Source organism: Cygnus atratus, chromosome 2 (genome assembly GCF_013377495.2).
Source record: "Cygnus atratus isolate AKBS03 ecotype Queensland, Australia chromosome 2, CAtr_DNAZoo_HiC_assembly, whole genome shotgun sequence".
Classification (NCBI taxonomy): Eukaryota; Metazoa; Chordata; class Aves; order Anseriformes; family Anatidae; genus Cygnus; species Cygnus atratus.
The window spans coordinates 127,558,255-127,584,365 of NC_066363.1; the positions used below are offsets into that span (position 1 = coordinate 127,558,255).

General features: G+C 38.3%; 1 long non-coding RNA gene across 1 annotated transcript; it reads left to right on the forward strand.

The window, feature by feature from the left end:
• Window positions 1–2,335: 2,335 nt before the first annotated feature.
• Window positions 2,336–16,083, forward strand: LOC126913204 (uncharacterized). The gene is made up of 4 exons (XR_007707906.1): window positions 2,336–2,598; window positions 13,296–13,438; window positions 14,333–14,480; window positions 15,907–16,083. It is a non-coding gene; the product is annotated as an uncharacterized LOC126913204 (long non-coding RNA).
• Window positions 16,084–26,111: the final 10,028 nt, after the last annotated feature.

A 26,111-nucleotide genomic window follows, 5' to 3' on the forward strand; every position in this document is an offset into this window, starting at 1 on the left:
TGTTCTGGTACCTCTGGCCGATATTTATATTGGATACAACAAACGATCTTCTGGTTTTCATTTGCTGTTTGTTCTCGTACCATGCATCAGATAGATTTCATATCATATCTTTGTATGTGGGACCAGCAAAATAAACATAGATTCTAAGACTACTTTCTAGACTGGTTTATGTCTTCTTTTTTCAGTAAAACTGAGCACATTTGAGGATCGCACAATATTTCTATAATGAGTCTGATGCTGTCCAAGGAAAGAAGCCTCTGATATTTCAGTTTAAAAGGTGTTCAACAGATTGACTTGCATGTATATGGAAACAAAAGTTAGAACGCTAGTTTTCTTTGGTTATCTTTCTGACCTGTATATGCATGAAGCTCAACAGAGGCTATTTAATAATGTTAAAAAACTATTTATTTAAAGGAGGTCAAGTGTTTTTTGTGCTTTCAATTAATCCATGTTAATAAAATAAAATATTTCCTTCTGAGTGTGACCCTGATTCTTGGCTTATATTGCTGAGTTGCAGAAGCTGGGGGCTCCATTCTGTAAGGTATTGTGACAAATGCATAAGCTGTGTCTACATCGATGTTGTTAATGAGACCAACCAGTGTGCCCCAGCTAGTGGGCGTCTGGCTGTAAGTTTTTGTTTTGCACTGTAGTAATCTGCATTGGATCATCTTTCTTGTTAAGCACAGGAATAAATAACAGTACTTACTTGTGGCCTGCATGTGCTTTCTTTCAGTGTTCAGAAAGTCAACAGAGCTGCTAGGATCAGACTGCTGATAGGGCTTGCGTTTCAGGAGATTATGACAGGTATGTTCTCTGGACCAACTCTGAAGTGGCCTTGATACTAGCATTAATCAGAAGCATACACAGAGCCCTTGCTGAGAAGAGCTTCTGTCAAAACAGACAAGAAATGAGTGGATGGGACATTAAGTAGGAAGAGTATAAATACCTTGTCCAGATTCACAGTCATATATCCACTGTTGCATATCGTATTTTTAAAGGCATTTATTAGTTGACTTAAGTCTTAATTTTCAGAGCAAGGAGCTACTAGAATTTAAAGAGCAGACCGGTATGCCTTGTCTAATTCATGATGATTAGAAATGGCAGGAGACAAAGTAGGTGAAATGTAGTGGATCTAGCTAACTAGAGAACACTGCTCTGCAATAAGGCATATGATTGATTATTCTCCACTGAGGCCGCCTTAATAAATTCGTCTCTTTGTTTAGTTCATGTTAGACAAAGAGGTGTACAGCTGCACTTAGGCCATTTACAAGATGAGTTGAGGAAGTCAAACACATGTAGAAAGATCCCAAACAAAGTATATTTTTTCTTCGTTCCTTTCTTTAAAAGGAAATTTTTAGGTTTGGTGCAATACCAAGTCAGAAAGTCAGGCACGCAAAACTCAGGAAATTCCAGAAGCCAGAGTTCCTACAATACTATTAACTCACTCATACAGTACTTCAGTAGCATTTTGATTTCCGTTTTTATTTCTAAATTACAATCATGGTGCTTTATTCCATGTGCTGTTAAAAATGTTGCACCATTAACTAGTTAAGCTGTGGATAAGCTTGATGTTGGCGGAAGAATCTGTTGGAATTTGCAGACTTGAATTCTAGCTATTTTCATTTTAGCATTACATCAGCATTAATTTTACTACAGTTCAAAAAATAAATATTGTATAAATGAGTATTGTGTAAACTAACACACACAGAATAATTCCATATTAATCTAATTCAGATTATTTATGTATATTCTGTATAATATCCCTTTTTATCCCTTTCCTGGTTATTCTGCTAAAAACAGATAATTGACAGTTACATATATTACTATATTTATTTAAAAAATCCAGTTCTAAAGTTAAAATGATGAAAATATAATTGATTTTTTTTCAAATTAACAAAATGATAATCATCCTTTCTTGGTCCAAACTCTGTTTTATTGTGCAATTTTTGAGATGCTTATAGGATTGTAAACACTGTCTAAATCCCTCTGAAGGCAGATACAGTCCCCACCAGCAGCCTGGGAAGGATTAAAGATGTTCTTTGCATGCCTATCTATGACTAAAGAAGTAGCTTCTCTAAAGGAGATTGCTTTTCAGGCAGAGCTGGGGATCATGCAGAGAGGGAACAAGTCGGACTGTTGGTGTTACTGGAATAGTTCTGTGTGAGTATGTGTTCCCCTTCACTCTGTTTCTACGTAAGACATCATCAACTGTTGTCTTTTGGTAGCTTTATAGCAAGATACGATACCATTGCTAACACTGGATGTAGAGGCTTGAGAACAGACATATTTGGTGCTGTGTTATTTAATCTGCATCATTAGTTGATCATTCAAGTCAGAAGCTGAATGCTCCTGCATTTAAACTGGACAAAAAGTTCTGTCTGTTGAGAAAGAGTTGCTGTCCTGAAAATTGCTCGTTTAGGGCTTTATTCAGAAAGGTTACCTAACTTCAAGTGTTTTAGCAGGTGATGTCTGTGTGCAACAGAAAATACATCATTCATGGGGCTAGACCAGGTGTGAGAAGACCACTGCTTCTGTCACCTGGTTGCTGAGGTATTTACCTCACAGAAAGTGAAATCTCCTCAACTGAATATGAAGTTGGTAAGTGTCAGAAGTAGAGAGAAAAGCTCCTCCTTTGTAGATATGTACCCTATGCAGCAGGCTGCAGAGTCAGGCTCCCTCTTTTGCCTGATTTATGAGCACAAAATGCGTCTGGCGTTGGAGGAGTCAGAAGCAATTCCTTTGACTAAGCATGGTTTGAACAAGTGGAAGGCTGAGACTGCAGTCATTCAGCTATGCTATGGAGGGCAGGGATTACCACACAGCCTTCTCTGGCAGCTGTATTTAAAAATGGAGTTAGCAAATGCTGACTTCACGGAAATAATATTTTTAGGTGCGTAACATGGGTACAGTGAAGAGGAAGGAATTCAGGTTCTAGGGGACAAATGAACTGTAGTAGGTGTCTAGCGGCAGAGAAGCACCATCATCTTCTCTTGCTTAGCTGTGGGTGGCTGTCCTATGGTGGACAAAGGTTCCTGGATTGCCACTTTGTGGGATGTATTTGTTATCTCTCACTTGAACTGAAACCAGTGGAGGGAAAGACTGTGAAGAAATACGTCTCTTGACTGCATAGTGAAGCCTGCTCCCTAATACAGGTATTTAAGTTGGACTGCTGTTCAGAAATGTCCATCTGCTTTGGGCTGCATAACTCTCCTCAGACACCTTATCATAAGCCTGACACCAAACTAGAGGTCTGGATTGCACCCCAGAGCCAGAGGCAGTAGAAGGATTTATCGCTTAGCTTGTTGACTCCTTTAATAGAAATAGCCCCAGAGACAAGAACTCACAGGCAGTCTGTGCTAGTTGAGGCCAGATGCCCTTTGTCCAAATCTGGTGCATTAATGAGTTGTGGACCCTTCCATTGTGATAACTCTTAGACTGCTCTAAAACACAGAGGCAGAAGCCATTAAAACTTAAGGAGGAAACAAAATTGGCCAATGTTGCAGTAATGGAGGTATCAAGATTGTAGTTTCTAATAGAGCCACAGTCAGAGCTGGTATGAGTCATTATTACAAAAAAATTAGTGATGCATCTACTTACATCAGATCTGAATTTGATTTTAAAGTCATTATGCCATGAGTCATGTTTTAAGTCTTTGCCTTGAAAAGTTTTGTTTTAATCAACCTGTTACAGAGACGATGAAAGCTTCACAATACCTTTCAGAAACAAAGAATACATGCAGAGCTTAAGTTTTTAAAAGCTGTTTAAGCTTTTAAGATGGGCAGCACATACTGAATCAACAATTTTGGAATATGGAGTTATTTTTGGAATAAAGAAGCTTTTTAAAACAAGTCCAAGAATGTATGTTTAGGACTGACTTCAGAACAGCATCATAATTTTTTTTATTCTTTGGACTTGAAAGAGAACCAAAAAGCTATAGCTGATTTAATTTTTCTATTGTTGTGTAAATTGTGACTGTGATATAAGGAAACTTAAGCAAACAAGAAGACAACAGATTTCTCATATATATATATATATGTATGTATATAAAAGTTAAAAGATAACTGTGCTTAGTTAATTTTCTTAATACTGGATATACTGGATATATGTTCTGCCCATTCTTTTGTGTTATAAGAAATTCTCAGGATTCTTTTGCACAAAGGGAAAGATGAAAATCTTCCCTAAATGGCTGGCAGAACAGCAGCACTGGCAACATCAGCTGAGACTGCAGTTGTCCATCTGTAGCAGCACATGGAGGTGGAAGTCCAGCCGTAACTGTATGAAATTCATTGCCTTGTGTGAAGCCTTGTTCAAGCCTTGTGTGAAATACAGGAGGAGAAGCAAACCAAGCTTCTAACCCAACACGAGTGGCAATGCTTAAACTCAGAAATCCCTCAAAGTGTTTGGACAGCTAGGTGCCCAACATGTTCAAGCATATTCATATCTTGTTCTTAAAGACACGGAAGGGAAAAAAGGACACAAGGCTAAGTTATTTGTGCTTGACATTCACAAGACAGCCCAAAGACAGCCTCTTCAGAGCAGGGGCAATAAAGTCAAGGTACCAGTCAGATCAGCCATGAAATTTCTTTCATACATCTTGAAGTAAAGAGGCAGGTATTATTATTTAAAGACTGGAGATACCTTTTCTCCTCAGACCAACTGCCTTGAAGAAAGACTGAAAAACTTTTCTTGGTCTTCCAAACTGCAAAAGGTGTTTTGGTTCATACAGATTATGTTGCATAAAGGAAACACCAAGAGGGCTTTCTGTGGAGCAAGGACTGTAAGGAAGAGGCAGAATTCTTGCCTCAGCAAGAATTAGATCTGAAATGCAGGCTTTGGCTTAATGCTTCCTACTGATGCTTCAGCACCATCATGTTATGGGAGAGAAAATGAACCAGGAAAACATTTATGGAGACTCTGAAACAGGACCTGCAAAAAGCTAAGTTGTATTAGCATACTGATTACCCTAAGGTAATCAGTTCTCATTGTCAAAGACAATCAGTTCTCATTGTCAAAGACAATCTCATTGTATTTGTTTTTGAATAAAGAATAAATCCACAGCTGATGATAGAAAGCTATGCTGCAGTGCATGTAATACTGTGTTGTGGAGGGGATACAATCACAGGATGTAGTCTTGTGATGAGCAGATAGAGAAGAGACTTTGCTTATTGTGTGTGAGAGCATAACTAAACAACATTTTGTTGGGCATTCTTTATGCTAGGAAACAAGTATTATTTTTACATGGTTCATTGACCCATTCAATAATGATTCTGTTTAAGGAGATACTCTGTATTTCAGCCACAGTTTAGAACATGAATCCAGGACAGCAGTAAGTAACTTTCCTGCTTACGTCCATTAACGATTTATTAGGTATTAATAAATGTTATGTTTTTGTATGTATTATAATTAATCTCTCCGCAGGACCTTGCCTCAAAAGTGGTTTTGTCCTGCTACACTGCAGTCCTTCATCTTGTGTTTGTTTGCGCAGGAGTGGTTCTAATCTGGGCTGTTTGCCCTGTAACCTGCAGTTCCCCAGGCTCCTGCTGGCTGTGGGCACTTTTTGTAATGTTGTGTCCTGTTGACATGTAACCACAGAATTGAATTTTGGAATAGGAGGCTGACATTGTCTAATGTTACTGTGTCACAATTATATGGTGTACTTCAACAGTACTGGCATTTGGCAGTCTAAAGGTGCTTAACAAAACTAAATGAGACATATTCATTAACACTAATACTGTAAGAATACAGTAGGATTGAGTTAAATACTTGTGTCATAAATGAGAAAAAACAGAAACAGAATACTTCCTTATTTTAACAGTTTTACCAGAGCTGGTAGAGTCCTAGCTTTGACTATGGGAATAGGAAAATTGGAGGGGTGGTGGTGTCCCTTTCAAACCTTTACAAAAAAAGAATAAAGGGCAAAACCTTATGCAGACTTTTTTCTCTCTATATATATACATATATTATTTTTTTTCCATGAGATAATGGCCTATTTTAATGTTGCCTATTATATCACTGCTGCCATTCGTATTTACGGTGCTTTGTGTAAGGATATTGGAGTTGCACCGACTGATTCTGGCTAGCAAAATGGTTTAATTTAAAGTAATTGCTTGCTGAGCTTAAGAAAGTAGGGAATTTATCAAGTTTTATATGCTCTAATGCAAAGTTCTTGGTAATAATAGCTGCTTGGCATTAGCTGTAATTGATATGACAGATACTTTTGGTATTTCCTAGCTTTCCATGAGGAAAATACATGCATATTTCTAACTTTACGTTTCTTCAACACTCAAATTCCATCACAGATAAATATAACAAAGTTTCTTGCAGTAATCTGCAAAGGACAATGCCAATTCTCCAGACCTTAAATAACAGAGATCCATTTAATATTGTGAATACTTCATCTATAACACAATGCTCTTTGCGTGACTGCATATGAGAATGTATCAGTCTAATTATCAAGGCTACTGGGAATTTAAAGCTCTCACCTAACTCAGTAAGACTGTGGGCAGTTAGGACCTCTGAGGTCAGGCCCACAGTTAATGTCCATATGTAATATATAATGTCCATATATAATATATGATGTCCATATATAATGCAATTCATGTGGGAGTAATGTACAAAGGTAAGGTTTAGAAACAGGTTATTTTCACATAATAAAATTCCTTAAACCACTTGCATATAATGGGCATGACTGATAGAGCATGGTCTGACAGTGATCAGTCTGATAGATTGGTAATTTATCCAAAAGCAAAAGTTTAATTTTACAAAAGCTTGTGGAAACTTTTTTTTTTCTTCTATAGTTGGACTAACATTTTCTGAGTTTTATTATTTGAGTCTCATATTCAGACTATCTAAAACTTAGATCAGACCAGTTAATTCACTGGCTACCAATTGTAAATTTCTCATTCACTGAACTTACTCTGGAAGTGGCCTGACTAGGTTCAATGTGACTTCTGAAAAAGTGTTCAAAATAATAACCAGTGGTTGTTCAATGTGGCTCCCACTGTTCCAGAGCTTCCCCAGCGTCACCAGCTGGAAAGTTCAGCAGAAGTGCAAGTGCTTATTTGTGTAGTTTTTATGTTAAGCTTTTTCACTTCTCTGCTTGCAATGAAATATTGAACATGGGACAGATTTAAAAATGGAGCTAATTAGCTGTTTGGGAACATGTATTTCTTCATTCCTTAAGCTGCAGAAAAGTCCATTAAACACCTACATATATTATTTTAGCAACTGTCTTATTCTTAACTGTACTACATGGGAGACAGATTTCAGGTGAGTGCATGTGGAATTTTCCTTTCTAGCCTAGCCATGCCAAATGTTTATGGGGTTTACATGACTACACTTGAAGATTTGCTGATGAAGTGTATCCATTGTGCTTTACCAAAAGGAGCTCAGTACAAGTACATGGTTTATGGTCAGGAGTGTTTGGGTAAGGCATTTGCATAATTTTCTCAAGTGGCAATGACTCCACACTGTCTGTTCAAGTAGCTTTAAGAAAACACTAGATAATTTTCCAAATGGTAGTACCTCTGTTTGACTGTGAACCTTGCTGCTGTGTTTAAAACAGAGTTTTTGTACATGATAGATTATTTTTTCCCTTTGGTCTCTGAAGTCTGACTGATACAGTGTGTGTAAGGAAGATGAGGTATGATTTCTGAAAAACTTTTCCAGGCCTGTAACAGAAGTAGCCCAATGACAAACAATGACAAATTAATATATACTTCTGCTTTGTATTTCAGCTAACAGTTCTGATAACTTTTTTAAAGTTTTAAAAAATTTTTTAAAGTTCAGTTCTGATAACTTTTGACATAGTTAACTAGAGGAAGAGATATTTTATTCTATGAATTGGGCCTATATTCTTAGGTTATTGATTAACACTGGTCATAATTTAGCCTAATTTGAATGGTGCCATGTGTTTTGAGGATAATAGAGAACTTCAAATCTGCCTAAAAACATCTTGGTACATTTTCTTTCTTCCTCATTGTAATAGTTGATATAACAGACTGCTTAAGAAATCGTCATCTCTCCTGAACTCCTCTTGTTCCTACATTAAATTCTAGGTAAAGTATAACATACACTATAAAGGTACTGAAATGTGCTTCCTTAAATTCACATCTTTGTGTTTTCCTTCCCTTTCTTTCCTAAGAAACATGAACCTTCATTGTTACTGTTTAGTCTTACTGAAATTGCTAATGTATGCTCAGTCTGGTGGTTGGTTATAAACAAGTGAGGGGAACATCCTATTAGCTGTTTACTTCACTTTCAGGAATAAAAAAGCACATACTAAGAACTTGCCTAAATTTGTCCCACTATGCTGCTTTTAGAGATATTTGAGGAGTATCCCCTAAGCTTTGTGCCACAGTTGATTTGCAAAAAGCCTAATAATTTTAATATTCTGGATTTGGAGGTCTAAAAAGAGAGCTCAGTTTCAGGGCATTGCTTCCCCTGCTTATCATTATTACATGAATTTCAGCAAGTCTATTTCCTTTCTTCATCTGAAACAAAGTGCTAAGTGGAGAGAATTAAGAGCAGGTTTATCACAAACAAAAAGGCACCATTTTGTCAAGTACTTTTTGTTGCTTTTTCTCTTCCTTAGTTTGCATTTCATGTCTGCCCTGAAACGCCTCTATTTTTCCCTGTTTTTTTTTTTACAAGTCTTTGAACCAGTGCTTTTAAACTATCAATTTTTGAGGCCATCTCCTCATTTGGGTGCAGAGGTCAAAGATCAAAGGGCTGGAAGGTAGAGCCTACTTGTTCATACTTAAAATAGTTCTGTCCCTTTTCACAGCATGAGGCTTTAAATTGTAAACTACCATGGAAAACGCCAAAATCATGCCTCCTCGTCCTATGACACCTCTTCGGTGTGTCAAACTTTTCTGTCAGGTTGTGTCTTAAAATAAGTTTGGCTTCTGGCTCCCCTATCTATTGCAAAGCATCTACTGCAGAATCTCACTTCTTCAATGATTAAAGTTTGTAACCTAAGCTTATTTCCAGCTTTCATAGTTTAGTCATACCCCATTGTTCTTGTACTAGTAATGTTGTTACAGCTTAAGCAAATTTTCTTTCTTCCTGGTATATACTTTCATAATGTATCTACGTACAATAATCAGTCTATAAAAATAGCAGAGCAAAGTAGTAAAACTATTAAACTACCGTATTTTACAGGAGAAAATTTCCACAGGGTGTTTTTCCCAAAAGGTAAGATTATAAGGAAATATCTGTACTTGGAGCCCATAACTTCTGAAGTGTATTTACTAACTTAAAGCCTATTACACAGAAAGGCACAAGTGAGAACAGTATTCATCACAAATCCAGCATTTTCAGCAACATGCTAATAAAGTTTAAATGCTCGAAAATAAATACAATATTAATAATAATAAAAAGACAAAAAAAAAAAAACCCACAAGACCTTTAAACTCCCTTTTGGAAAATTAGTTCACTCCAAATGAATTCTGTTAGTACTGATAAATAAATAGTGATTTCATGATGCTGTTTATTTACTGCCATTTAGATTTTTTCTTGGATCAAAATATGTAAACAAATACACAACTCCAACAGTTTTGGAATTAAATACAGAACTGGTATTAAAATTATAATTTCAGTTGATACAAAGCATGATCTAGCCAGAAACTTAAATTAAGGTTGAATCACAAGCCATCTGTATTGCTATAAACACCCTTGCTGCATGCAGAAATCTAGTCACAAAATAATACTCCTTGTTCAATGCTGAGTTTTGTAAGAAAAACACATTTATTCATCCCATTTATTTTATATTGTTTTAATTATCTCAACAATATGATCATTCAGAGAAAGGCATTCTTGACCATGAAGAAAACTGTGATGAATGATCAAGATAAAAATTGTCATTTCAGAGTCTACTTTAGAAAGCTTCCCTCTTGCCAAGGAATTGACATCATAGGTGACACTGGCAGCTTCATATTATCATGAATCATCTATGACAGAAGAGTTTCCATCCTAGTTTGAGAATACATACTAATAATATGTAATTAATTACTAAGTTTCTATTTTCCAGATTATTAAAAAACATTAACAAGTCCTCATAGCAACACTCTTCTCATTTTTCATGCAGAGAAAAGAACAGGCTGACTAGGTACTTCACATTTACTTGGCCAACTGTGTCATCTGCTCCACTCAGGGCACAGTTACTTGACTTCCCCCCTCCTAAAGTCCCAAGTGCTGTCATCTGCAAAAGTAGGTTCAGCTGCCTCCCATCCCTTCCTGTCCTCTTCTGAGGTCACTGGAGTTCAGCTATGACCACTGAACCTGCCCCAGCTGCTCAGGAGACTGAACAAGGGCTATGGGGAACCTCTTCAAAAACAGAGCAACCGTGGGAGTACTGGGAGCACTGGCTTGTGAGTCCTCCCCACCTCACAAGCCTTTGCTTCATCCCTCATGGGTACAGAGGGTCTTGGACATCAAAGACCACCACCTCCTAGAAGGAAGGGATAGGTCATTGCCTACACAGAACCACAGGTTGGTAGGGACCCCTGGAGGCCATCTGGTCCAACCCCTCCACTCAAGCAGAGCCACCTTGAGCCAGTGGCCCAGGACCATGTCCAGACAGCTTTTGAATATCTCCAAGGAGGGAGACCACAACCTCTCTGAGCAATGTGTGCCTGTGCTTGGGTACCCTCACAGTAGAGAACTGCCAGTTCTTTTCATGGCCAGTTCGAACAGGCTTTGACCGGCCAGAGGACCTGGCCTGCGCCAAGGCCTTGGGCAGTCGGAGGAGCCCAGCGGGCCCTCAGCAGGTGCAATAATGAAACTGGCAGCCATGATGGCGGGGTGGGAGTGAGAGGTATGTCCATACCTGATGGACTGCAGCCATGGGCCACCTGTGGGCCACCCAGCTGGCAGCACTGCAGTTCTCATGACACACCAGTAGAGGATCACCACCCAAGATCTCGCTGCCATTTCTGTTCCTCTTCCATAATATCATAAAGGATCTCCTCTGTTTTTCAATGTCAACCTTCTTTCTGCTTCCTCCATTTCATTTTTCATCTGTGAGCATTTATGTCACATAGTGAGAGAAGCAGAAGCTTTTATGGCCTTCATGTGGACGAGGGATGGAGCAGCATTGGTTTTCTGCTCCTTCTTTTCCTCATCCCAGTCTCTGTTGCCCCTCTGTTTTGTGTCCTGACAAGGGACAGTGGAACTAGCCACAGTGCAAAAGGTTAAGTTGCTCAATTCAATGGAGAGTACTACTTAGGCCAATGCAGCCATTCAAGCAAGCAATCAAAAGCATGAAAGGTTGGTGCCCATGCCTGTGAGCTTTGGTCACGATTGAGTTTACTGCATTGAAAAAATTTATAGGTCAGACTCACTAGAACAGAGCTGGCTGGCAAGGAGTTGGTGATCAGAAAAATATCAATGTTAAGTGTATTAGACATTAGGCAGTGCTGCTCCATTTCTTTTGCTGTACTGTTTCTCCTTTGCTTGTACAAAGGAAAAATGCTTTTCCCTAAAAATATTTTCAGACAGACAAATATGCACAGCATAGCTTCATTTCTGAAATAAATGAATGTTTGCACTGATCTCTTTCATGCTTCTGTCTCTAATTTTATTCTTTATTGTGCTAACTCTTCAAATTTCCATTCTCATTCTCTTCTTTTGCAGCTCTGACAACTGGAATTTTCTCCAGGCCTCCACCCATCTTTATACATTTCCTTCTTTTCTTCACCAGCACTTTGCTTCACACTGGATATCTCTCCTATCTTGTGTGGTTTCTCTCCCTACATTCCCATTTTTTTCACTTTTTACCATGAAATTCCCTCCCTCCCTCCATTTCTTTTTCCCACCTCCCTCTCTAAAATAACATTCTCTGAAATATTATTGATTTCTGGTGATTTCTGGTTATCATTTTTCAAGCTATCATTTGCCCCCTTATCTCTTCAACCTGTTGAAGACCTTTCAACCTTTCTTCTTTCTTTCCTGCTATACATTATTTGCTTCCTTATTATTTGATCTCTGTGACTCAGTCCCTCCAAGTCTATGTCTAGTTATGCTTTCCATTTATTTGGCATTTATTTTCTTGAAAATGCTAGATACTCCTGTTAGATGATGAACAGCTTCCAAATTCAGCTGAGTTCAGTGGATACCGAATGACACTCTCCATCTCATGGAATTTGATTCTCTCATTCTCTCTGTTTCTTTCCTGTACACCTGTCCTCGTGTTTCCCATGCAATTTTTTCTTTTTTTCTTTGCTACTCAGATTTTCTTCATTCTCCTTGGTTGCTCCCTTGTCTTCCTCCCCCTCCTCAAGCTCCATTTCTTTCTTTACCTTTAATAATAACTTTACTATTACTTTTGTTTCATAAATAATATGAATTTGATTGTAGTGATGATAGTGAATTTAACAAAGTATATAATAAACCTAATAACCAATATGTATTATGTATAAGATAAAAACAGTGTTATGTTATTTTTATACAATTTATTAAATAAAACATAAGGATTAATAAAATTTATAAATAAACCACATTAACTGTACAACATCACAAAGTAAATATAAATATCTTCTTTGATATATTAATGTTTTGGAATATCTGTCATTGAATCAGATTGTACTCTAAAATCAGTTGTAGGTAAAAATTTTAATCTATAGAGCGTGTGGAAATTTTATATTTTCATTGTTTTAGAAAAAATTAAGATATATTTAACTGTAGAAAGATGAAAATCATCTTTGAAATTCATTTGGATATTGCACTTTGCAAAGTGTCTTAATTTTACTTCCTTTTTGCTTTTCAGAACTGTAACCATACATGTAATCTTTCTCTTCAAGAGGAAAAATAATATTTCATTTTATTGAAATGTAACTAAACATATATATAATTACTAAATATTAAGTATTATATATATAATGCTAAATCTCATGAGCCAATTGTTGCCTTTATGTCCATTATACACTATGTAAATATGTAAAGGGTGCGTGTCAGGAGGATGTAGCCAGGCTCTTCTCAGTGACATCCAATGATAGGACAAGGGGCAATGGGTGCAAGCTGGAACACAGGAGGTTCCGCTTAAATATGAGACAAAACTTTTTTTTTTACGGCGAAGGTGACAGAACACTGGACCAGGCTGCCCAGGGGGATTGTGGAGTCTCCTCTGGAGACATTCAAAACCCACCTGGATGCGATCCTGTGTGATGTGATCTAGGTGTTCCTGCTCCGGAAGGGGGATTGGACTAGGTGATCTTTCAAGGTCTCTTCCAATCCCTAACATTCTGTCATTCTGTGTTTTATTACTGCATGTTGTTCTTTTTTTCTCTGCATTTCAGTAAGCTGCTGGTGCTTTTCACTGTCCATGAAAACTTTCCTGACAACACCCAAATCTTCTTTTGCTTGTGAGAAATGTTTTGCTTTGGACCTTCCAAAACAAGCCTCAAGGCATTTTGGTGGTACAGACCATATGGCAAAATTGGTGAGTAGTGCATCAAAAACTTTCCAACAGTTGCATTATTGACTTAGAGTTGTACTGGGAAATAACTTCTCCAAAGGTACAGGATGATCCTGCCATTTAACCCCCACCCACTCCCGTTCCCTCCAAAAAAGCATGTTATTTATAGTTATCCTGGAAGACCACTAATATTTTGTCAATGGAAATGCTGTTGAAAGAGCATACTAAAAGTTATTTTTCATTGACCAAGAAAACTCTGGGTCGTACTACTTCTGCTGTTTGACAGCTAAGTAGAAGGGAAAGTCCAAAAGTGAAACAAGCCAAATGGATTCAGTCTCAGTCCTGTAACTTCAGAGCCCTCATAAAGTAGCTATATGATAAATCTAATCTATTGTAAACGTGGACCATCAGGGAAGCCTTTGGGAGTTTAAAATGTAAACATTTTTATTAAATGGTTTATACCTTATGTCCATTTATGTACTACACACAGTGAAAATTTGACTTCTAAAATTCTGGTGGATATAAAAACAGTTATTATGATCTATTACTTCTTGAGAAGATTATAAATGTCAGGGTGAGGTTGGGTGTTGCAATTGTAAATTAAACATGAAAGTTACCCGAGAGTGTTTGCAGCCTGTACCCAGTGCTCTCCTATGAGACTGGAAAGAGACGTATTTGTTTTTACATGAAAAAATCCAGTTAAGAAAGTACAACCAAGAGTAGTCATCTATATATTGGTGTGAATTCAGAGTTTATAAAAGGTTCTGGCATGACAGTAGCAAGGACTGAACTCTTTGACTTGACCTCAGACATTTACAGCAGAACTCATTCTGAACTCATTCTCCTCTGTTCAGGAACGAACCTTCTTCTATTCTAAATGGTAAAAAAAACAAACAGTGCTCCTTTTTTTTTCTACAGCTAAATTATTAAATCTACAGACTGGTATACAAGCAATGCTTTGAATTTATCCACCAACCAAAGAATTGCCAAGCTGTATGATGCATTCAGCTTGTGGATGTGAACTGGATTGGAAACATGCACGAGAAGGAAAAGGCGAGTAAAGACGGTAAGAAAAGACACAGTGCTTCCCCAGAGAATCTAGAGAAATAGTTTTTTATTCCTTGTGATTTTTAACCCTTACTCCTCATATTTTTCTGCTATTTGGTACGTGACTTACCTCTCACCCTGATCCGCAAGTGCCAGAATACCATCAGCCCCTGGGATATGGAGCTATGTCCCTGGGTCCTCCCACTGCACTGTAGAGGATTAGTTCTAGTTCTGCTGTACCAGAAGCACCATCTTTGCTGAGGAAGGAAGGTCTGCCCTCTCACAGAACATGTATAAATTTAAAAGCAGGTGTTGAAAAGTGTTGCAGCTGCAAAATCACTTGAAGTAAAAATAAGAAAATGCAGCTTTCCATTGTGCTCTTTCAAAACTACATTTGACAATAGCAATTACAGACAACTCCACAGTGTAAAGAAAATATAAATCTGGAGTTTCAGATTATATTCCTTCACATTTAAATAACCTCAGCTATGCTTATCATCACTTCAAGCTAATTCAGTTGAATGAACTGTAAACCAAATAGATGCTTGTCCTTAAAGACAATAGCTTCTGTGTCCAGGTCAAGCTCTAATATTCACAGTGATGGATGAGGAACTGCTAAAATAGTTAATGAATACATTATGTTAACATGACTGTTGGGTTATTTGTGCAGTTAAATACCGGTCTGTAAGAAAAGCAAACAAGAAGTCTGAGATAAGCCATATCTTGGCAAACATTTAAAGGCGGAAACAATGAAGGCAGAACCAGGGCCTTTACATGTACTGCCTTAATCTCCCATTTAACTCCTTGTAAGGAAATAAAAGCCCAGAAACTGAAAACAGGCAGGGATTAAAGGGTATCTGTCTTGATATATAGAACTGGTAAGTCCTGGGGAGGGGGAAGAACCAGGCCATGACATAACCATCTGTTTCAGCATTTGTTGTTTTAAAGTCCATTTTGTACTCTGTATATGAAAACAAGCCAAGGATCATCACAGAAGAGAGGCTGTATTAGGTCATTCTGCACGACTCTCTTGTCTTGAACAAAAGCCTGAAGCAAATGCCTAGGAAAGAAGACAAGTTTAGAGGAATAATATCTTGACAATTGCTCTGAGAAAATTCCCAGCTGACAATGGTTTGTAGTGTAGGGACTACCTGAGATAGAAATGATTTCTGTGCGTTTAATCATCCCCTGTTTATTTCTTTTCAGTGTTCTTATCTTGTCTCTTCTTAAACATATATAAATTTTTAGCACTCACTATCCTGTGTCAAGGAGTTTCATTAAACATACGTTGTATGTAAAAAATGTCTCCTTTAGTTTGTTTTGAATCTCCCACTTGCTGTCTTTATTTGAATGCTCTTCACACTTGCATGAGGTCAAGATCTATTGAAAGCCATTTCAACAAATACTGAAAACTATTTCAAGCAATTGTTTTTTGTCCTCATCAGGGCCTCCAGACAGTATGCAAGTACAGACAAAAGGAACAGGAACAGTATAAACCTGAGACCTGGTACATAGAGACATCCTCCGAGAGATCCTTGAGACAGATGCCTTGAGAACCATTTTGAGAACCAACCTTTAAGAAGCATTTGAATTGGAAAAAGCTGAAAATGAGTTCTTCAATGAACACCCATCACAATGTCATAACTTGTAGGTAAAAAAGCAAACAGACAAATCCATCATTAACTTTGGCAGAGAGAATTCTCAACATTGACTATTCATTTCTATCATTAAAATGCAATTTTAAGCCAATCGGTGGTATCAGTTGAAGTTCATGGTTTATGGTGCCAGTGACTGATAAAAATAACAGACCGCTTTCCTTTTTTGTGACATGCCCTCTGACTCATAGGTAGGCAGCTAGTGGCTCTTGGTTACGCAAGTGTAACTTTGCAAAATTCAGTGAAGTTAGTCCAGATTTGCATGAGTAAAAATGCATTTGTATGGCCAACTGACTCAGCTGATATCCTTTTACTCTAGTGTAAGATTATCACCTTATCTTAATCTTACATCAGAGACAGGATTTTCTAAGAGTTCTTTATAAACTGTAGAGTCATGTAACAGAGTAATTAATCAGGTATTCGGACAGCAGCTATAACTTCCGTTTGCAGTAGAGATCTGACATCTCTTTACACTAGTTTTAGTCTAATAAAAATCTGTGGTGGAGAATCATACCTTTATTTCAGTTCCTAAACTCTCCAATGACACTGACAGCTGAAACAATCAAGTCCTGCACAGAATTTGAGGAAATGGTTTCTTCTTTATTTTGTGGATGATACTTTTAATCTTTATTAACGACCCCACATATGCTTTGTTTTTCTCTGACAGCTTGAACAAGTCAATGCAAGTTTCACTGAATTGTACTTATCTCTGTCTGAATGTTATGTGGTACTTAACAAATAACTAACAAAAGTCAACATATATTTTATCCTGTGCAATTTCCTCTATTCTTTAAAAAAAACAACTACTTTGGCATGATACTGTGTTACGAGTATGTGTTGCCTTCATCCCGTTTTGTGCCACTGCTTATGAATTGAATGATAGTTGGAATTTCAGAAGAAATTTCGGGATATAAGTAATGGATAAGGCATACCCATTACAATCTCCAACCCTTTGCTGCTAGCCAGACCATGGGAAAGGAAAGGAGCTCATTGCAATGTTAAACCCTGTAGCTTGGTCTGAAGGAACCAGGGGTGGAGATTGTGATGGATTCCTCTAAACTGTTGTAACCCACGATCTGAATTGCATGTTATAGGAAATTCCTATAGCACGAACCACTCAAACCAATGGAGGATGAGCCTTGCAAGACAGATAGCAAGTGCAGCAGTGACCCAACCTGAGCTGGCGTTGGCATCCAATAACTCCATGCAACACACCACCTTTCCTGTCCTGAATGACCACCATAACAGATGGAAGATAAGTCATGGACTAAAAGAACTCAGTGGACGTTTTATGAACATTTTATGAACATTTCAAAGAGGTGATCCTTAGACCAAGGGGATGATATCTGTGTATTAATTAAAGGGTGGTGATTAATGAGGATGTATGGGACCTGAGCGTGTCGTAAATGGTATGAAGTAAGGGGTGGGTGCTGTTGAGATTTTGGCTGGGATAGAACTAATTTTCTCCATATAGGCTCACACAATGCTGTGTTTTGGATTTTTAATGAAAATGGTGATAACACACTGGTGTTTTAGTTGTTGCAGAGCAGTACTTACACAGAGCCAAGGACTTTTCAGCTTCTCGTGCTGCCTTGCCAGTGAGGAGGCTGGGGGTGCACAGGGAGCAGGGAGGGGACACAGCAAGGACAACTGACCCAACTTGGCCAAAGGGATGTCCCACACCATGTGGTGTTGTGCTCAGCAATAAAAGCTGGGGTAGAAGGAGGAAGGCAGGGATGTTCAGAGTGATGGCGTTTGTCTTCCCAAGAAACCATTGCATGTGCTGAGCCCTGCTCTCCTGGAAGTGACTGAACACCTGCCTGCTGATGGGAAGCAGCGAATGGATTCCTGACTTGACTTTGCTTGCATGCATGGCTTTTGCTTTACCTGTCAAACTGTCCTTACCTCAACCCATGAATTCTCGCACTTTTACCTTTCCAATTCTCTCTCCCATCCCACCTGGGGAGAGCGAGTAAGCAGCTGTGTGGTACTTAGCTGTCTGCTGGGTTAAACCACAGCAGAGTCCTATTGTAAATCATTGAGGCTTGTGCTCCCAGTGTATTCTGTCACTAGAAAACAAAACAGACAAACAAAAAACAAACTCACAGTGCTTTAGGAATTATTTCTGCCATGATGTATGAGAATAACACTTACTAGCCTACAATTCATGCTCTTCTCCATTTCTCAAATGGATGATATGAATATGTTATTTTCTTTTTCTCGTTGACCTGTAATCTTATTTAAGGGGAAAGAAAGATATAATTCTTGTTCTTTGGCCATTCTGGGATGAATTCAACAGCACTTGATTCCCTTCAGTCAACTTGACAGCAAGGAACACCAAAAGAGAGCAATAAATGGCCAAATGTTAAACATAGAGTAATATTCAGCAACTGCATATTTCTATTTCCTTGGAGATAGACCTAGCTGCAGGTAAGGGTAAGGGTTATTAATGCTAAACTCATGTTGTTGGATTAACAAATAACTTCACCTGTACATTCTGTACCTGTTTGTGGGGGTATGTAAATTTATATGCATATCATGCCTCTAGGGCAACATGGGAAAAAGCCAACATGCTATTGATGCGGCCAACCACAAATGATTTTTTAACCTGCTTTATTCTGTTTCTTCCTTTTCAGTCTGAAGAAAGAATTTTCAGATTCTTTCCTCGTACCACCAAAAATGAAGCAAACAAGCAAAAGTGCAAGTAATACATTTCTTTTAAAAATTCTTTTTCACGATTCGTTTTCTTGAGGAGGGCATCAACTGTTTCTAAGCTGAAAACAGTGTATATAATCAAAATAAAGGATGGTCTTGGGAATGAAATAGTCGTGGTAAATACTGCAAGTTCAGAAACAGACATTTAAAAAGAGATTTTTAGCAGAATTGTCACAGTCTTACTGAGTTCCCTCTCAGGTATCCCATGGATCATAACTATTTTCTGTCTCCACTTCTTCTGCTTTAAGATGTTGTTTCTCTCACGAATGGAAAAGTTTAAGCAAGCTTAAATGTCTCAGCATCTGAGATCCTGATCTGAAAGATGTTATGAAAAGGTATAGAATTCTTATATTTGCAGTGCAATCTTTCTCAGTTTAGGATTTAGATCTTGTTTTGAATTGAAGTTATCCTTGATGAAACAAAGTTTTAGTTTAGAAAAACATCATTTCAGAGCAGACAGCTGGAACATGTGGTGTTTGAAAGCAGTCAAGTTCTCTGATACTTATCAACAGCTACAGTTTCTTGGAGAGAAATATGATAAATGAAAATTCTGGACTGCCTTCCAGGAAGGGTTCAGCTCCTCGAAAATGGAACACAAGTTCAGAAGGAATCACTGATGAGCCAAGGGAAACAGCTGTAGTTAGTTAACATTGTAAAAATTAAGCAGAATAATTGCAAGATGATGGTAATACAGCTAAATGATTTCAAACCAGCATTTTAAATGAAATTCATTACAGTAAAAGACTTACAATTTTATACTCTTGCAACATGAGAAAACAATGACGAAAAAGAAAGAGATGAGGATAGTCTTAGTTAATTTCTTAGTTCATTACTGATAGATTTACAGTTTGTATCTATTTGCATACTATTAGAGAACAGTGTCCTGAAGATACCATTTTCATAAAATCTCTCTGTCCTTAGAAGTACCAATACGTAGCTCTTGGCAGTATGTACACCCAAGCCACTGTAGCCCTGTTTAAGTGCTTTGTTGTTGTTGTTGTTTTGTTTAATTTAAAACACATAACTAATGCACAAAAGACTAACTTTAACCCTGGGCAAATTTTTTTTCTTATTATTCTCTATTTAGCTGTCCATCCCAGTATCCATTCTTGGCAACTAAGAAATTTCGGTGTTCTGGTGTTTGTAATGCAGAAACTCTAAACTAATTGTGATATATTTTTGAAGACAGTGCCAGGAAGTATAAATGCCATATTTATAACACTTATTATGACAGGAATGTGTCAAAGAGTATTCTGCAGAACTGTTCTAGTTAGCACTGTTGCATTATAGGAATATCTCCACGGCAAGTGGTTTTAATAGCCAGACAATCTAACGGGCCTTTGGACCTGCAGACGTCTTAACGGATATGCCACCAATGTCTGAAGTAGACCTTGTTGAAAATTTGCTCTCAATTGTTACAAATTCTGCAAATTCAACAACTTGGTAAAAACTTTAGAGAAAGCCAAGACATTAAACTTGTCTGGAAGTAAACACTTATGACCTTCTTGAGTTAAGGGCAGAGCTAAAAATCAAAAGACAGCTTAGGCTTGATGGAAGACCTGAAAAGTATTGCAGACTGGTTTACCTCATGTGCTCTGATTAGATGTAAACTAGCACTTCTTTTCTTAATTCTGCATTTAAATTCCAACAATTTTAAAAAAAACTACATCCATTTCCTTCCTCAGTCATAACTTTTCCATGCAGTGAAATAACCTGAGGTGTGAATTTAAAGCATAGCAACCTCCCATGTGCTATATATTCTTCAGTGCTTTATTACAAAACACTACCAAAGTAGCTTAAAAGGCACCTGTGTTGAAGGAAACAAACAGTTTTGAGCTTCATCTGTCTTGTGATTTGGTTTGGAAGCTAAGTATCCACACTGTCTCAGTAAAGATATGTCCCCTATTTTATGCTTCAGCAGCACAGAGGAGGATGAGCAACAGAGGTGCAGACAGGAAAAAGAACAGTTAAAAGCGAAGGCAAAAATAAAGCTGTGATTATCACTTTGAAACTTTCCTTCCCGCACCTCCTCAAACATTGTTGTCCGTACAGCCCCCGAATCTCACCCAGGATCATTTCCTTCATTTTGTCAGCCTCCCCTGGAGGGAGGCAGACTGTCACCTGCTCATCTGTGTGCACAAGGCAGCCTGCTTCCTCTGAGTTTGGCAAGCTCTATGCAGCTGAACCTGCTGATGCTGTGTGCTCATTCCCCTCCTGCTTGCTCACACCAATGCTGCATCCCACTGTATCAGCTTTCATCTGGCACAGGCTTTCCAAGAAGGCTGGAGGAGATGTTGGCATAGTGGGGAGAAAAGATGAGAGAAAAGACTCTAGAGGTGGGGGGAACATAGATGCAGGAATAAGATCCGTTCTGCCTCAGTGTGCTCATTCTACCCACATACGTATGCTCAGGGAGTGGTACTTCTGCTGCAGCCAGGGAGCCAGAGTTCTGAACTTGATATGATGTGTGGTAATGTTTACTGCTGGAAATGGCCGAATGATAGTAAACAAAGTTGAAACAATTTATATTAAGAAGATTTATTTTCTGATAACTATTGTGAAAACTTTCAAAAGCAGTAGCTTTTTTTTATTATTATTTTATTTCTTCTTATTCTTGTACACTAGCTTTTCAGTATTTATTGCCAAAGGAAATTAGGTATTTGTATTTATCACTATTTCTGTCTTTAAAAAGAGGCAAACTGTGTTGAGTTGCAAGCATGAGGACAAAATGACAGGAGTCTTGTAGGTAATGAGAGAGCTTATACATAACAGCCAAGTATTTGAGAGGTCAGCTAATAAATATTAATTTAACAACATATATATCCCTCTGCCCCTTCTCTCTTTTCTTTAAAATGCAATTTCTGCCCTCTACCCTTTTACTATAGAATCTATTCTTTCATAAGTTTCAGGATTGAAATCTTGTCCTTATGGCTTCATTGGAACTAGATCTTGGCGCTCCTTTGCACCCTCCCCCAGTTAAATCATCGCAAACCCCAATTTGTACCATAAAACTGATGGGATGATTTGGGATTTATCCAGCTGCAAAGAGGCTGACTCATACCAATTACAGACATGCAATTTGTATTTGTATTCTGAATTTTCCCCAAATGTGAACGAGTGCGCAGAAGGTCACTGATGGGACTGGGAGTGAGCACTAGAAGACTTCATTCTCCACACTATCTGTAAACTTTGTCTAGCTCTTTTTTTTCGGTTAAAAGGCAGCACTGTACTCAAAGTTCAAATGTATTACCACTAGTTCAGCATACTTAATCCGAGATGTGGAAGTAGGAATCCCTTTAGGATGTATAAAAGCTAAATGTATCTTCTTCCATGGTCTGAATACTGTTTTTTTTTTCTCTTGCTTTAGATACATGTCGAGTTTTCTGTTTTTATCTTCTCTTTTTAATCTTCCTTTCTTACCTCCTTCAAGTTCAGCAATCAAGGTTTGCTGGGGTTTTTGCAAGCAGTTGAATGGTGGCCCATGTCTGATGGCTTCCTGGGCTCAAGATGGATGGAGTTGCAGTTGCTTGCATAATGCATCAACTGAACTGTGATAACTGTCCACAGGAGTGCTCCTAGCCCATTGCAGATGTAAAGTAAAACATGTTCTCAAACTGTGATGAAAGGTGTTAAAGCAAATGCATTTCACTTGTTATAAGATAGAGTTTGAAAGTTGTTTCTGGACTGTTCTTGAAGCTCAGCTGAAGCACTGTAATTCATTGACCCATGGTAACTAACCAGGTGCTTGAGCCTTATGACAAAGAAAGCGAGAGTCAGATGGAGTATGAGTAGTCTGGCTGTTTCTCCAGCAGACTTTCTTACTTTTCAAACCAGGCTATCTAATTTAATAAGGGGTGAGCTGAGGACACTTCTCTCTAATGTGCTTGTTTATTCACATAGTGTTTGTATCAGAATTCCCATTTGCTCATCCTTCTCAGAAAACCCTTGAAACTTCTGTTATTTTCTTATCATTTAATGGAAGCCTCTGCAGTACTGCATGTCCCTCCCTCTGTGTCCTTCCCTCTGATAAAACTATCATGCTGGCTATGGCAGACATTCTCAACAGATCATCAGTAACAGATAAAGGTCCCCTAGGAGCAAATATAATCTGGATGTAGCATCACTGCAATTACAACATCAGCCTTTGTGGTTCATGCATTTGGATGGTACTAAACCCATGATTTTACAGAACAGATGTAAACATTTGCTTGAGCCCACCCATAACATGACCATTGTGTATTTTCAGATGAACATGTTTGTGCACAATGGCATATGATTCCATTATTTATTGTTGCATCATGTTAACTTGTTATATTATTTTATAGTGATTGGCTTATTTGTGGCAGCTTTGAATTTCATTGTTTTGCATATTGCTGAATGTTAAATCATCCCTTCGTTAGAGGTCTTGTGATGGAACACTGAATGTTAATTCAGGAAAGAAGTAAGTGGGCAAAAGACTCAGGTTTGCCATTGGGCCAAAATTTATGCTGTTCTACTGAATGAAATAATTGCTCAAAATAATCAGCCTGCTACTTTGATGTGCTGTATGCAGTGCAGGTGAGTAAAATCCAATGTGAGATGTCATCTAGATGTCTTAAGGATGAGGCAGTTGTCATGGGGTGAATCAGCTTCCCTTGCTAAGTGGCTGCATTTATGAATTTAGATATGAGTTGCTGCCTGTTCTCTGATAACAATCAGTGAAGATGAGCTGATACAACTGTGTAATTTTCCATCCTGAGATACCACATCAGTAAAACGTGCTCAGAAACGGTACAGTCTGCTCCACTGATTTCAGTAGAAACTGATCTATGGAGAGACAGAGGGATATGGAGTGGCCTGGAAAAAAAACAACACAGGGAGTGTGGATGTGGAAAATATGAATATAAAACGTAATTGTCTTACCCGAAAATGAGTAAAGCGACTGAATGGAGCCGGAGAGGCTAGAATATCTCATTTGATGAAGAGAAGCAGGAAATACAAATACAAAGCCTTCTTTTCCATACAGTGTCACATGAAAGCATAAAAATCCCAGGACAGCTCCACATTTCCATTATTGTAAAACTTACACTTTTTGTTGTCCCTGTACACAGCCTTAAGCCACCTCTGCATCTGGCTGTGGCCCTCAGCACACAGTTCAACATTAACATGATACTGGTAAGTGGCAAATAGCCTGAAAGTCATCATGTAGCTGTCTTATTGTGAGAGGGATTTGTTTGCTTACATGCCTCATTTAAGAAAGAAAAAAATATACACAAATTTTGCCCCCACCCCCTCCTTACCAAATCATTCATTTGTCAATTAATTTGTCTACTGTCCAAGTACTTTAGGCCATATTTCCACAAATTTCCATTAATTTTTTTTTTTTTTGTTCATTTTGTGATTACTTATCCAAAGTAACACAATGCTATGTTAAGAGATCTGCAAGAGTGGTGCAAACATAGCGGTATTTCCATTCAGCACATTCAGCACGGTAGATAGGTAGGGTCTGGAAGCAGTAGGGCTGTATTAATCCTGAACTGTGCCCAGATGCATTGACTGGGATGTTAAATGGGCCAGATGTGGCCATATACATTGCTGGCTCCAGAACAAGTTCAGATATTTTTCCATTGCATTATTGGTAGTTGAGAAAATATCACTTAAGCTGAAATAAATGAACAACTCTAGAAAATTACTATGTTTAATTTACGTGTGTATTTTGAAATAATACCTGAAGGCTTGAGAATGATTCCCAGCCAAGAGTTGATGTTCTTGATACCTGCACTCCAGGAATATGAACCTCAGAATCCTTGGTGCCTGCAGTGCAACTGGATACTTACAAATGACCTAACACAGTCACTGCAAAATAATGATTCCTATTTAGCTCCACATTTTAAGTTGCAAATCTAATTAAATATTAGGAAGACTATGTTTTATTTTTATGTTTATATCTAATTGATTTATTTTCCTTTCTTTTATTTGTAGGTCCTCAAGTGTAAAGTAATTTTTTCACGTAGAAGTGAAGGAAACTGCTGGCCAGGCTAAAATAGGCTTTGGAACTCAATGGCTGAGTTTAATTCAGCAAACTTGTAATTTAACTTTTATTAGCCAATAATTAATTCATAGATTTGCAGGCCCGCTATTGGTTTTCTGTTTTTTATTTGTTTGCTTGTTTTACTTTAATTTTATTTTTTATTAAATCAGTGGGTTTTGTAAGTGAGAAGTAAGTATTTGATATTATTCCCATTGTATTTGATTCACTACTTTTGGTGCTATATAGTTGTACCCAATGCTACCATGAGATATTTTGACATTTTGAGGCAAATGACTTGTTTCCTTTCCTGTTGGTTCCTATACTTGAACATTAATTCTTTTTTGTTCTGCTCCCTACAACTGTTGAGAGCTAAGCTCAGGAGAGAGTAATTGCAAGTTCTCAGAGCAATCTGAAAGAAGCAGGATAAGGCTACTACAAGGTCTCTATGGAGCCTTCTCTTCTCCGAGCTGGACAACCCCAACTCCCTCAGCCTGTCTTTGTAGGAGAGGTGCTCCAGCCCCTTGGTCATCTTTGTGGCCTTCCTCTGGACTTGTTCTAATACTTCTACATCCCTCTTGTGCTGAGGGCCCCAGAGCTGAACGCAATGCTCCAGGTGGGGTCTTACAAGAGTGGAGTAGAGAGGAAGAATCACCTCCTTTAACCTGCTGGCCATGTTTCTTTTGATGCAGCCCAGAATACTGTTGGCTTTCTGGGCTGCAAGTGTACATTGCCAGCTCGTGTTGAGATTTTTATCTACCACCCCCCTGAGGTCCTTCTTCTCAGGTCTGCTCTCAATCCATTCTCCACCCAGCCTGTATTTGTACTTGTGATTGCCCTGGCCCAGGTGCAGTACCTTGCACATGGCCTTGTTGAACTTCATGAGGTTTGCACAGGCCCACCTCTCAAGCCTGCCCAGGTCCCTCTGGATGACATCCCTTCCCTCCAGCATGTTGACCGCACCACACAGCTTGGTGTCATTGGCAAACTTGCTGAGGGTGCACTCAGTCCCACTGTCCCTGTCCACCAACAAAGATGTTAAACAGCGCTGGTCCCAGTACTGACCCCTGGGGAACACCACTACTGATCTCTATTTGGACATTGAGCTGTTGACTAAAACTCTTTGAGTGTGACCATCCAGCCAATTCCGTAACCCACTGCATGGTCCATCCATCAAATCCGTGTCTCTCCAATTTAGAGACAAAGATGTTGTGTGAGACAGTGTCAAATGCTTTGCACAAGTCCAGGTAGATGAAGTCAGTTGTTCTTCCCC